The sequence below is a fragment of the Sinocyclocheilus rhinocerous genome, unplaced genomic scaffold (assembly GCF_001515625.1).
Source record: "Sinocyclocheilus rhinocerous isolate Xijiao unplaced genomic scaffold, SAMN03320098_v1.1 scaffold1029, whole genome shotgun sequence".
Lineage (NCBI taxonomy): Eukaryota > Metazoa > Chordata > Actinopteri > Cypriniformes > Cyprinidae > Sinocyclocheilus > Sinocyclocheilus rhinocerous.
The window spans coordinates 587,306-598,670 of record NW_015664012.1 but is presented as its reverse complement, the minus strand read 5'-3'; the positions used below and the strand labels follow the sequence as shown (position 1 = coordinate 598,670).

The 11,365-nt window shown below is 39.6% G+C and overlaps 1 protein-coding gene and 1 long non-coding RNA gene across 2 annotated transcripts in view; one reads left to right on the top strand and one right to left on the bottom strand.

Moving 5' to 3' along the window:
- Positions 1 to 137, bottom strand: part of LOC107729196 (uncharacterized) — a 1,005-nt gene extending 868 nt beyond the window's left edge. Inside the window, exon 1 of the long non-coding RNA XR_001638564.1 lies at positions 46 to 137. This is a non-coding gene — a long non-coding RNA (uncharacterized LOC107729196). The remainder of the gene's footprint in view (positions 1 to 45) is intronic.
- LOC107729195 (xylosyltransferase 1-like) overlaps positions 1 to 11,365 on the top strand; it is a 58,198-nt gene that overhangs the window by 20,556 nt on the left and 26,277 nt on the right. The window lies entirely within an intron of this gene.

Below are 11,365 nucleotides of genomic sequence, written 5' to 3'. Positions count from 1 at the left end.
AGTTTGTTGGCCAACAATTTCATACAAGTTCACATAAAAACTCACCTGCTACCGACGTGGTCAAAACGAAGACAGAGACCTGTTTATGTTCGCACTTTGATGGTGAAACATTCTACAAAAAAGGAAAGAAAAGAAAGAAAGATCTTTTTTACTGTATTCGGATTTACAGTAAATGAAAAATACTGTATTTTAATGGCGCCAAGAGGATATTTCCCATAATGCAATTTTAAAATACAGTAACATACTGTGTAACTGTTTTACAGTAAAGTACAGTTCATATTACAGTTAAATACTGTGTAATTTACAGAAATCGCTAACAGTGTACTTATTCAGGGCGTATTTGCAGATTTATTGAGCTCTGAAGTAAAAAAGACTAACCAAAAGAAAAATAGCTTTTTTTCAGACAAACAACAGACCTCAGAACTCTCAATCGGATTGAAAGGTGTGTGAATATTCAAACAGCTTGTTTTCTTTTGCAGTTGCAGTTGCAGCAGAGCAGAGCGAACAGCAAAAGTACTGAGTCATGAACAGAAGGGAAGTGTTTTGAGCGTCTGCTGGCGTTGAATGCAGTTGCAGTGATCTGCTGCCCGTAAAAGGGCACCCCAATGCTGAACAGGACTGTTGCATCACTATTCTAGCCATTGATTTTCTCATATCGACATCTGCTCTGCGTCACACTCAGATAAATGATGTAGAGCGCATGCTGCCAATGTTTGTCTAAATTGGTTCCCTCCTCGCACATCTAGTCTATAATTGTCATTAAATATTTTTAGATATAGACCTACAGTGACTTGTCGCGGAGGAGCAGAGAAATTTGGATGTACCTTCTGTTCTCTTTTTCAAGACTGCAACAGCTTCTAATTATAATTTGGCTTTCAGTTTGCTTCTTTTTTACTGTTTGTTTGCTTGTTTTGTATCAATGCACAGTTTTATAAAGTAGCTCTTAATGGGGAATAATTAGGAAATGGTTTGTTTGTATGATTTGTATAAAAACATACTTTATGTAATCAACACAATGACTGCCATTGTTGTGTAATTAGATTTTACAAGGTGCTATAGTTTCCCACATGCTGGTTTTCTCCAGATTAGTAACTATTAAAGTAAAGGACCGGACTTGTGTTATCAGCTGCCATATATTTTATTCCATTGCTAACTATGTAAATCAATGCAGTTTGATCGTTGTATTCAGACAAAAGTGCCCTTTCATTGTGGGTCAGCATGCTAATATGTTACCAAAAAATCAAATTGAGACCTGCTGAGTTGTGCCGTTGGCCAGAGCCTTTGAAATTGGGATGGCAGGGATGGAATGCTATGCAAATTAATGCTCCGCTGCTTCTCAGGTTTTCTGTTACAGATGGTGTATTGATACTCTGTATGTGTGTGTGTGACTGGGCCGTACTGGCAAAGAGGCCATCTGTCAAGTCCCATGTGTGTATAACCTGATCGAGCCAAACTCCACATCTGCAAAGTTTAGGTGTGTTAGCATGGCACCGGGATGTGTTGTAAAAGCAAAGCAGGGGGAGACTGACCCTAGACGGGCTCTGCCACTCAACTTCTGGGAGTCTGTTTGATGTTCTTATTCCTCCACATGGGCCACAGACAACCGCCTGGACGTTTGAGTTCACTGTTGGTTGATGCCTTCCAAATAACAGGCCTGGAAAACCTCCTTTTGCGCTGACCTTGCTGCTGTCATTATGTCCAAATCTGGATTGTTCCATGCATGTACCTTACTATTAGCAATCAGCGAAGAGATTAGCCCAAAATACACCCCATTCCAGTGGGCCGCTAGTGGTGCATGTTGTGGCTGAGAGAACCAAAGGAACCAAGCCAGGGTGGGGCTGTTTTCGGTCCTGGTTCGTGGAAGGGTATTTCTGAGCATGGTGGGTTTCAGCATATTTACACAAGTAGAATGAACGAGCAATCGTTCTTCCTACACAGACCTGCTTTTTACACGTACGCCCCGCGGTCCTGTCACCCACACAAAGCTGTAGTTCTCCCACGCTTCCTGACTGAAAGGGGCGGTTATGTAAAGGTATTGGGGCCCGAGTCCCAGACCACTTCGTATGCGAGGAGACCACATGTCGAGCAGTCTGTCTCACAAGCAGCACCTTGAACATTCATTAAGAAATCCTTAGCCGAGAGTGGCCGCATCCATTGTGGATTCTCTCTAATTGCTGCGCTGCCTCATTTGTATGCCTCTTTAAACACTCTGCCTACAAGGATTTACCCCCCTCATAAACGATGGTTTCCTGTCGGCGGAAAGGTGGTAGTTTGTTTGTTTTGATGTAACGGCTTTAACTAAAGAAGATGCGTGGAACATGACGTTGTTCTCTGATACAGATAAGGGGCTGGATTCATAAAAATCTTCTTAAGAAAGAGGTAAATTAATTTCTTAAGAGAAATTCTTGAAAAGTTTACAAATATTTTCTTAAAAGCATACAGGTTTGCAATGACAAGATTTTTGAGTGAACTATCCCTTTAATAAATAATTTTTTTTCGACCAGGGTTGAAGTACATTTTATTTCTTAGAATGCATTGCTTGTGTTGAATTTCTTTGAATTGCAGTTCAGTAAACCTCCTCCTGATATTCCAGTTCAACTTCCTGTGAGATTTGTCCAATTCTATTCAAATTCCAGCTCATGAACTGAAAGGGAGCCATTTCTTCAGTACAGAATTTTGCCCAATCCTGCTACAGAAGAACAGAATGTGCAAGACTAATGAGATGTGGGGCTGGAAACCTTCGTAAATGGGCCAGCTTTCACTTGAGCTGCGTGACTCCGTATCCCTCAGACTTAGGAAAGCATTTTCTGAGACAGTGCCAGAAATCCCTACCATAATGGATTACTGTTGACCACTTGATACAAAAGCTGAGGCCTTAAACCTTAAAGCAGTGGGCTAAGCCTGGCTTAATGTTTGCTCATTTGCACTGGTGAGAGCTGTGGGCCTTGTGCTTCAGGGGGAAGAGGATGATGCCAATCAGGCCGCGTGCCAACAGGTGCTCAGCGAGCTTGGGGCTGCGTTCAATAGGAAAAACGCCACAAAGCGCCTCAAGTGGAGGCTTAAGGTGAATCTCAACGCTCTTCACAGAGAATTCAAAACTGATGATTCTGAGCTTAGTCCACCAGCTGTGAAAGGCAGCTTAGTGCACAAATCACAGACCAGATAGAGGTTCAAATGTAAATCTTCATGCTTGAGGCACTGTTGTTAATGCCCAAACAATTGGAGCTCATGCCCTCATATTAGTTATGTTAATCTGTTAATGGTGAAGTCTGTAAGAATGTATCACAGCTAAAAGCAGATACAAAGCTTTTAAATAGAATTACTGTATTTTTTAACTTTTAATTGTTTAAACTAAACATATTATTGTCAGTAATAAAGCACCAAACAGCATTTCTCTATCTCAAAATCAGCCTTTTCTGTAACTATCATCCTAAAATAAGGTTAATTTTTTTCAGTTTGTGGAGTTAATAAAGCAAGCATAGCAAGGAAGTCGGTCAGGGTGCTTTGCAGTGACTATTCGGTATAGTGAGGTAGATTTGCGCTACATCTGTGTACAAATGATCAGTTCTGCAAACTGCATGTTGTGGCAGGCCATGATCAAGGACTGATGATCGCCTCTATCTTTCCGTGCTGGAAAAGAAAGCTGTATGTGCTTTCAAGTTCAGAAGCTTGATAAACACTGAAGTTGTTGTGCAGAGGTGTCATCGTTTGAAGTCCCGTGATCATGTTCCGTAGCTAGTTATCAAAAGACTGTTTGAACTAGTTACATTCCCCATCCATCATGAATGTTTGTCAGGAGTATAAATGGGTTTATCTTAGTGTTTTTGGGTGTATAGTGCAAAGTAACTAAGTGACTTTAAATTACAGACCATACAGAGAGTGGAAATACGATGGAAGCTTAACTAAGTGCTTGTTCTTGGTTATTGTGAATGTTTGATTGTGCATGTTTTTCCAAATAGCAACGTTTTGTTTTCAATCTTTGATCCATCCGTAATAACTTGCTCTCCCTTTGAAATGTGGGTAATTGGATAATGTTAACCGATGAGCAAATATAGAGATGGGAACTATTTTACCAAACTCCCATTTGGTCTGGCTTTATTCTATTATGTAATGGACACTTTTCATAATTCAGACAATTGCGATGAATTGTTGTACTTCCAAATTTTCCGCCACTGTTTCACTCTGAAATGTCAGATTATGGAAGAAAATGTGTTTCAAAAACATGTGCAGGCTAAAAAACCTACATGTTTGCAAGTCTTAAATTGACCAGGAACCACAGAAGAAGAAACTCTCTTCCTCTCACCATTTTTGTTTCCGTTTATCATCTTTGCTGTCTTAAATTTTCTTCTCCTCTTGCCTTTTCTTTATCTTTTTCTCCTCTCCATTTCTTTCTGCCTCATCTGCTTTTTATCTCCTCTAATGTAATATCCTTGTTCTGGCTTTGCTGTGGTCTATCTGACTCATGTTGGCCATGTAGAAGAAGGTGTTGTAGCTCTGACAGTCCGCTGAGTGTCTCATGCAGACCTGCTCTTCTCCGCATGGGGTGCTGAGCTGGGCTTATTTGTCATCTCTAGTGGAGGCACTTTTCACTATTTTTCCCAGTAGCCCACTCAGAGCTGTGAGCAAGAATGGCTACGGGACCAGACAAGAACATTGCTCAGAGTAAAACCATGTAACATAGAGAAAGACCAGGGCGATGTCTCTAGGTATGCAAATACTTTACTGCTAGATCATGTTTTCTTACGTGTGGTTGCATGCAGGCTTGCTGGACTGCATGTCTGGCTTGACAAACAATGAACGACTTCCTCTGTGGTTTCTGCTGTTTGAAAGAAAGGCTAGGTTAACCATCAAGTTCTTTTTTTGTGTCTGTCCTTGGTGTCTGCCTCTGTTAGTAACAACTGTTCTGTTTGGAGAGGTGATGAAAGCCCAGAGGCAATTTTCACTCAATCTACCTAATATCCGGATCAATTTTAATTCAGTTCGGTTTAGCTTGGCCTCCACCTCCAGCAAGAAACCACAAGATGATAGCAGCAAGATATAAACACCTTGAGAGTATTTTTGAAATTTTGGATGATATCATTGACCAACATCTAGTGTTTGGCTTTGCTTGGCCAATAGCATACTACTTTTTATAGTTTCGGTAGTAAATAGTTTGAATACTTTTGCAGATTTTCTGAATGCATAATGACTGATGTTGGGCAAAATTCAGAACAGAATAATTAGCTTCCTTTCATGAGTATGAATTTGAACTATATTGGTCACACCCCACAGGAAGCGGAATTGCAGTTTGAAGTAAAATTTAAGGATTTTATCAAATTACATAAAAAATAATAATAAATTCCATTTATTAAAAATTGTTTATGAAATTGCATTCTAGAAAAAAGTGTTGTTCCAATATGATCCATACATTTCTTAAATATAAACATACAAAGATATATACAGTATTTTTTAATTAAATTTAAAGTATATTTATTACATTTGACAATTCAAACAATTGATTTGAGGCGGGGCATAGAGGACCTACAATAATGTACAGTATTTGAAAAATAATGTGTTTTTTGAACATTAAAGCATGTCAACATATTCTGTTACACCAAATACACAAAATAATGATCTTTAAAAAAGCATCATATGACCCCTTTAAAATAAAACGAATTAAAAAATTCAAAACTATAATAACCTTGCTGTAGACAAGGCTTTTTTTTCTCACAAACATTTCTCATGACAAACCTTTTTAATACTGTTAAAATTACATGAAATTTTCTTCCTTTTTAAATGAATTTCAGTTCATTTGAATTTCAGAATTTTTTTATTCTTTTTTTTTTATTCTGCCTCTATAAATTCAAATTGCAATTCTGCATCCTATTTTCTGCCTAATTCAAATTAATAAAAAATTTTGAAATTTAATTACAGTTTTTCCTATTCAGTAGTGAATGGCATATTAACCTCGTCATGACCTTATGTATCTCACAACGCGATGTGCCTGATTTGACCCTCTATTTCCATGTGAGTAATATCAGCCCTAATTTACTTTCATGGCTTATTTGAAAGGACTAGTAAGAGTACTACTGTTTGAAATGTTTGTTGTGGCATGTACTATGTAGGGATGCAGCGATTAACCAGTTTCGCGATTAACTCTGTTACACGGAACGGAACTGTTGCAGCTTGGGCAAAACGAAAACAAAGTTACATTAGCGGTGCACCAGCTTAAAATGACGTGCTTATCAGAGGCACGGAGGCTACTACATGCATTAGATGAACTGTGACAGAGGGACCAAACAGCGAAGCTTTATTTACACCAGAGATAATTTCGATAATCTCTTTAAATAAATTTCTTTATTTCGATAGTGTAGGACCATTTTGGGTACACCAAGAATGACCAGGGTGTCATTTAAATATTGCTGTAAAAAACTGCTGCTAAAGCGCGAATACATAAGGGATAATGCACGGCTAGCTGTACATTGAACTATTTTAATGCACGACGTGAAGGTAAGAAAAACCTGACGCGAAGCTACAGCTCGTTAGCTCAGCATTCTGCCCGCTTCAGATCAGAAAGAGATGAAATAGTGCGGTAAGATCACATTTATTTGAATTAATTAATTATAACATTTAGCTACTTGAATTAATTATTCGAGAGAGAGCGAGAGAGAGAGAGAGGTGACAGTTGCCTGTGTGAATTAGCCTACCTGCGTCTGTGCGTCTCTCCAGTAGGCTATTTAATCTATTTTATTAATAAAAGTCACAGGGCAGCATTCTCAAGAAGTTTGTGTCCTGCTGAATGTTTGTACACGTGCACAGCGCGATCTCCGATCTCACAATCCAAAATAATAGACATGATTTTCTCAGGCCACATTAGTGCTGGGCGGTATGACCAAAAATTTCTATCACGGTTAGTAACACATACAGCTGTTCCCTCACCACAGTGCAACAGTGAAAAAGGACCCCTTTCAAACAGTGTCGCGTTCCGAACGTTGTTTAAACGCCAACTCAGTCTCATACTGAAACAGAAGATGTTGATTACTGTCAAATGAATTTTTTTTAAAGTACACTGAATTTTTTTTAAAGTGTAAACAATTTTTTTATTTGAAAGAAAGTAAAACTTTTATCCTGCAAGCATGTGTTAAATATCAAATGTGACATTAATATCAAACTGCAGTAGCACAGCTGTTTTCAATAAATGTTTCTTAAGCATAAAATCAGCATATCAGTATGATTTCTGAAGGATCATGTGACACTGAAGACTGGAGTAATGGCTGCTGAAAATTCAGCTTTGCCTTCACAGGAATAAATTACATTTTAAAACATATTAATTTATGATAATGACATGATCATTTTATTTATATAGGCTAGTTTCTTGGCAATAGTGTTCAAAGGTTGCAAAATGTAAAATAAAGCTCATTAGAATGTGTAAAAAAAAATTATGGTTAATATTTATAAAATCACAGGTGTTACATCTTAAATTCCCTTTACTGCAAGTCAGTTCAGTTTGCTGTAACTTACGCTAACAGTGATTTTCAGCCATGCAAATACAACTCCTATTTACTTGAATGAGGAAAGGCCGAACATAACTGTATGCAAACATTACATTTTCCAAAAAAGAATGTTTAGCTAAAACCACCCCAAACATATTCAGACATGAACATGCACACTCTAGAGTAAACAAACACCTGACTGTTTTAACTCCCAAGGCAGGTCTCCATAAGGGTCAGTACATCATATTGAGAGTTTGGATGTCTCTGCCTTATAAAACTTGTGACAACAGCTATTTTAACATTACAACCTCTTTGACATGTTCTCACTAACTTGCCCACGCATCGTGTCCCCCGACTTCTCAAAGCGTTCCTACATCCTGTCAACTGCTCTCACTTTTCCCCATCTCATTCTGTCCACCGTTTACTGGGCCGGGCTTAAAGGATGCTGTGCGTAACAGAAGAGAGCAAAGGAGACATTAATAGGAGGAAATGGAGACAAACTAACAGAGAAAATCAAAGAGAAGGAGATGAGGACAGGTAGTAAGACGAGGCTTTGCTGCGACTCTCATTTCCTCACCGTTATGGTGCAATTTGTCTACAAAGCATTTATTAAAGCTTGTTTGTGAACTCGCAGAGTGTATTATTTGTGAGGGAAAACTTTCGAAGACAAATCCCTGTCATGTCACCCGCACTTTGGCCCTCTAAAGGCTACCGTTTAGAGCAGACTCCACTCCCGTCTGCTCCTCCTCCTCCTCCTCCTCCTCCTCCAGAAGCTTTCAGGAGGAAATTACAGTGCCTGGGATTAATAGCCTGAGCAACCACAGGAGGTAAGTTAGGCTGCTGGAGAGAAGACTATCGATCGCTTGCAAAAATCTGTCATTTCCCAAGGTGCTCTGGGAGCCCTGTTCTGCACCGCTGAGCACCCTGGCAGTCGCAGGCCTTCTGTAGTCTCTCTCAAGGGGTGGAGGCTCCCCTCTCTCTTGCATCATCCATCACAGGAATGGTGGGAGTCGCACACTCGTTTATCAAGCACACTTTTATCTGGCTCTTTTTCCGCCTCTCTGATGGCGAAGAACATCACAGGCCACACACACGCGAACACTAGAGCTGGGCGGTATGATAGTATATACCGCAAAAATGTGTCAGCTGGCAGAGATTCTGATTCTCAACACTGCCGCGCAATTTAAACAATCTGAAAGGAAACAAGAAAAGTACAGTCTACTGTGTGCCACAGACAGCCACTTCCAGTGTTCACAGCTTCATTGGTTACAACAGAAGCGATTTAGTCCATTTAGTAGTGATTTCCAGTGCAGTGTTTCTGGGTAATTATGATTGCTGATATAAATGACAACATATTTGAGAGAAGATTTCCCTGCAGTCATTGGCATGGCGGTGAGGAACGGTCCGACACTGGAATGCTGCTTTGCCTGTTCTCTCAAAGCCTCACGTCAGAGACTGTTTGACAACTATAGTTATATGTAACTGTACACCTTAATGGTTTAAATGAATGAATAAGGTTTGAGGGAGAGTGCACACATGAAACTTAAAACCAAACAACACTCCCTTAATCTGTCCTGATTTTCCTCTGACTTCACAGTCCAGCAGCTAATACGCGGACACTGTGGGAATAATAAAATACTACTTATCTGATCTGTTCTGATCCAGGCCCACTGCATCTCTCAATCCGAGCCCTGTGGAAAGTCAAGAAACCTAAGAACATAATTTTACCTCAAAACTTAAAGAAACAAATAATGAATTAAAAGAAAATGAATAGAAAAAAGTAGGCTTTTTTTTTTTGCATTGTAGCAATATTTTCATGACAATAAATCACATTTACAACCACACCAGGAAGTCCAGGAAAAGTCATGAAAATTAAAACCTTAAATGATGGACATTTATTATTATGATTTTTTTTTTCTAGTTATGCCAAGCTCTAAAATATTTTATAAGGTAGAAATTGTGAGTGAAAATATTTTCAAAAATCCTTAATTCTTATCCAGTAAATCCTGAACAAAGAGGGGCCCTGGAGTCAAAAAGGTTGAAAACCACTACTCTAACCTCAAGTATGAACTATAATATGGATGCTTTCCTTTTAGAATGCACCACTACAAATAATAATTAAAGATCCACTCAAATTCAACATGCAAAAAAAAGGTCATCCATAACGCCCACAAGCCACGTAGCAAACACCAAAATGCAGGCCATGAGTTGCCTGGATCTAAACGGGTGAATCACATCTCAGCAGAAGCTTGTTGGACTAACAGCACTGGGATTGAATGGAAACAATGTTAGTCAACTATTAGGAGAGTCATAAATACTTCAGTCCTCTGTGAAGCTGACTCAAAAGGACGTCATGAAACATTACATGACTCAGTCTACGGCTACAAGATATGAGCTTTGAGACTGTGCAAAAAATATGCATGGGGAATGGATGTGTGAGCTGGTGCACATATGGATGTAGACATGAAAAGAGTGTTCATGCAAATAAACTATGTGACTATGACACAAGTCAATGGGCCAGGAACTAAAATGTCACTTTCCATGAATAATCTCACAGTCTCTGACTAAATCTAACACCTCACAGTTTGCTTTACCAAAAAATTGATAACAAATTTGATAATGCAATAAGCATGCTTTGCTGATAAGGCTTTTGTACTAGGAAATGCAGGCCGCAATTCCAAAAGTCACTTCCAGTCACTGTTCATGCTATTTTGACCATATGTAACACCTCACAGTTTGCTTCCCCCAGCAGAAGGTCGGCAAAGTTTACCTCACCATGTGCCCCAGGGTTGCAGGGGTCACCTTCTTAGAGGCTGCCCTCTCGCTGACCTCTCAGCCTAGGTGGCTGTGCAGGGTCAGCGCTGAATGAGTCACAGAGAGCTGGGGGTGGGGAGAGGGAAACATGTGCAGACTAGACACAGAAGGTGAGCTTGCGAGCTGGTTATAGTATGCGGGACAGGCACTGAAACCCAACTCTGACCTTTCCTACACCACAGAGAGCAGCGCCATCAATCACTGTGACTGTCTACAAGCTACTCAATCAAACTGAACCGATGCCAGCGATCCACATCGAATCCTCATTCACGGAGTGTGTGTCTAAATCTTAATAAACACAGCCACAGCTGACCTGCTTGTAAAGGTCAAACTCTGGACAAGTACAAAAGAACACTAGGGCTTTGTTCTGAACAGTAGCATAGTACTAGGGATGCAACAATTATAGATTTTGTTGGTACAATTATTGTCTGAGGAATAATCACGGTTTTACGATTATGACGATTAATATGCATTTATTCATTTCCCATATACCGGTTCATACCGAATACCGGTGTTTATTTTTGTTATGATATGAATTTTTAAAATACCGCAATACCGGTGTATGTCTCTTAACTTGTATGTTCGAGCTGAAATGGGCGAATGACTTGCTAATGGAATCAACAAAAGATATAAAGAGATAAGATGGAAAAAAATATAGCACAGTCGTTTGCAAAACACCATGTAGATAGTCGTCCTGTCATGTCAGAGATCATATCCTCTCCTAAAGCTTTCACAGTTACAAAGATGTCTCCTGCAATCATAGCAGCGCTCAGGGCATGGCTGCAACCTCCTTCCTGTTGCACACACTGTTACCAGTGGAATATTCCATCAGCAGTGACACTTGCAGGAAACTGCAAAATAGCAGAGATGACCTGAGGTCATGCTCCCTGTGAATTACTGTGTGGTTAAAGTCTGATAAGGTTACATACTCTTCTGAATAGTTTCACTGTCGCTCAATAATATTACTCCTACACCAGCAGCAGACACCTGTCTGAATGCCGTCTTTTTAGAGCACATAAGGAACTAGATGTTTTCTGAATTGTAAAACTGTAAGAAGTGCTGTGGGTGGTTGCCAGGTC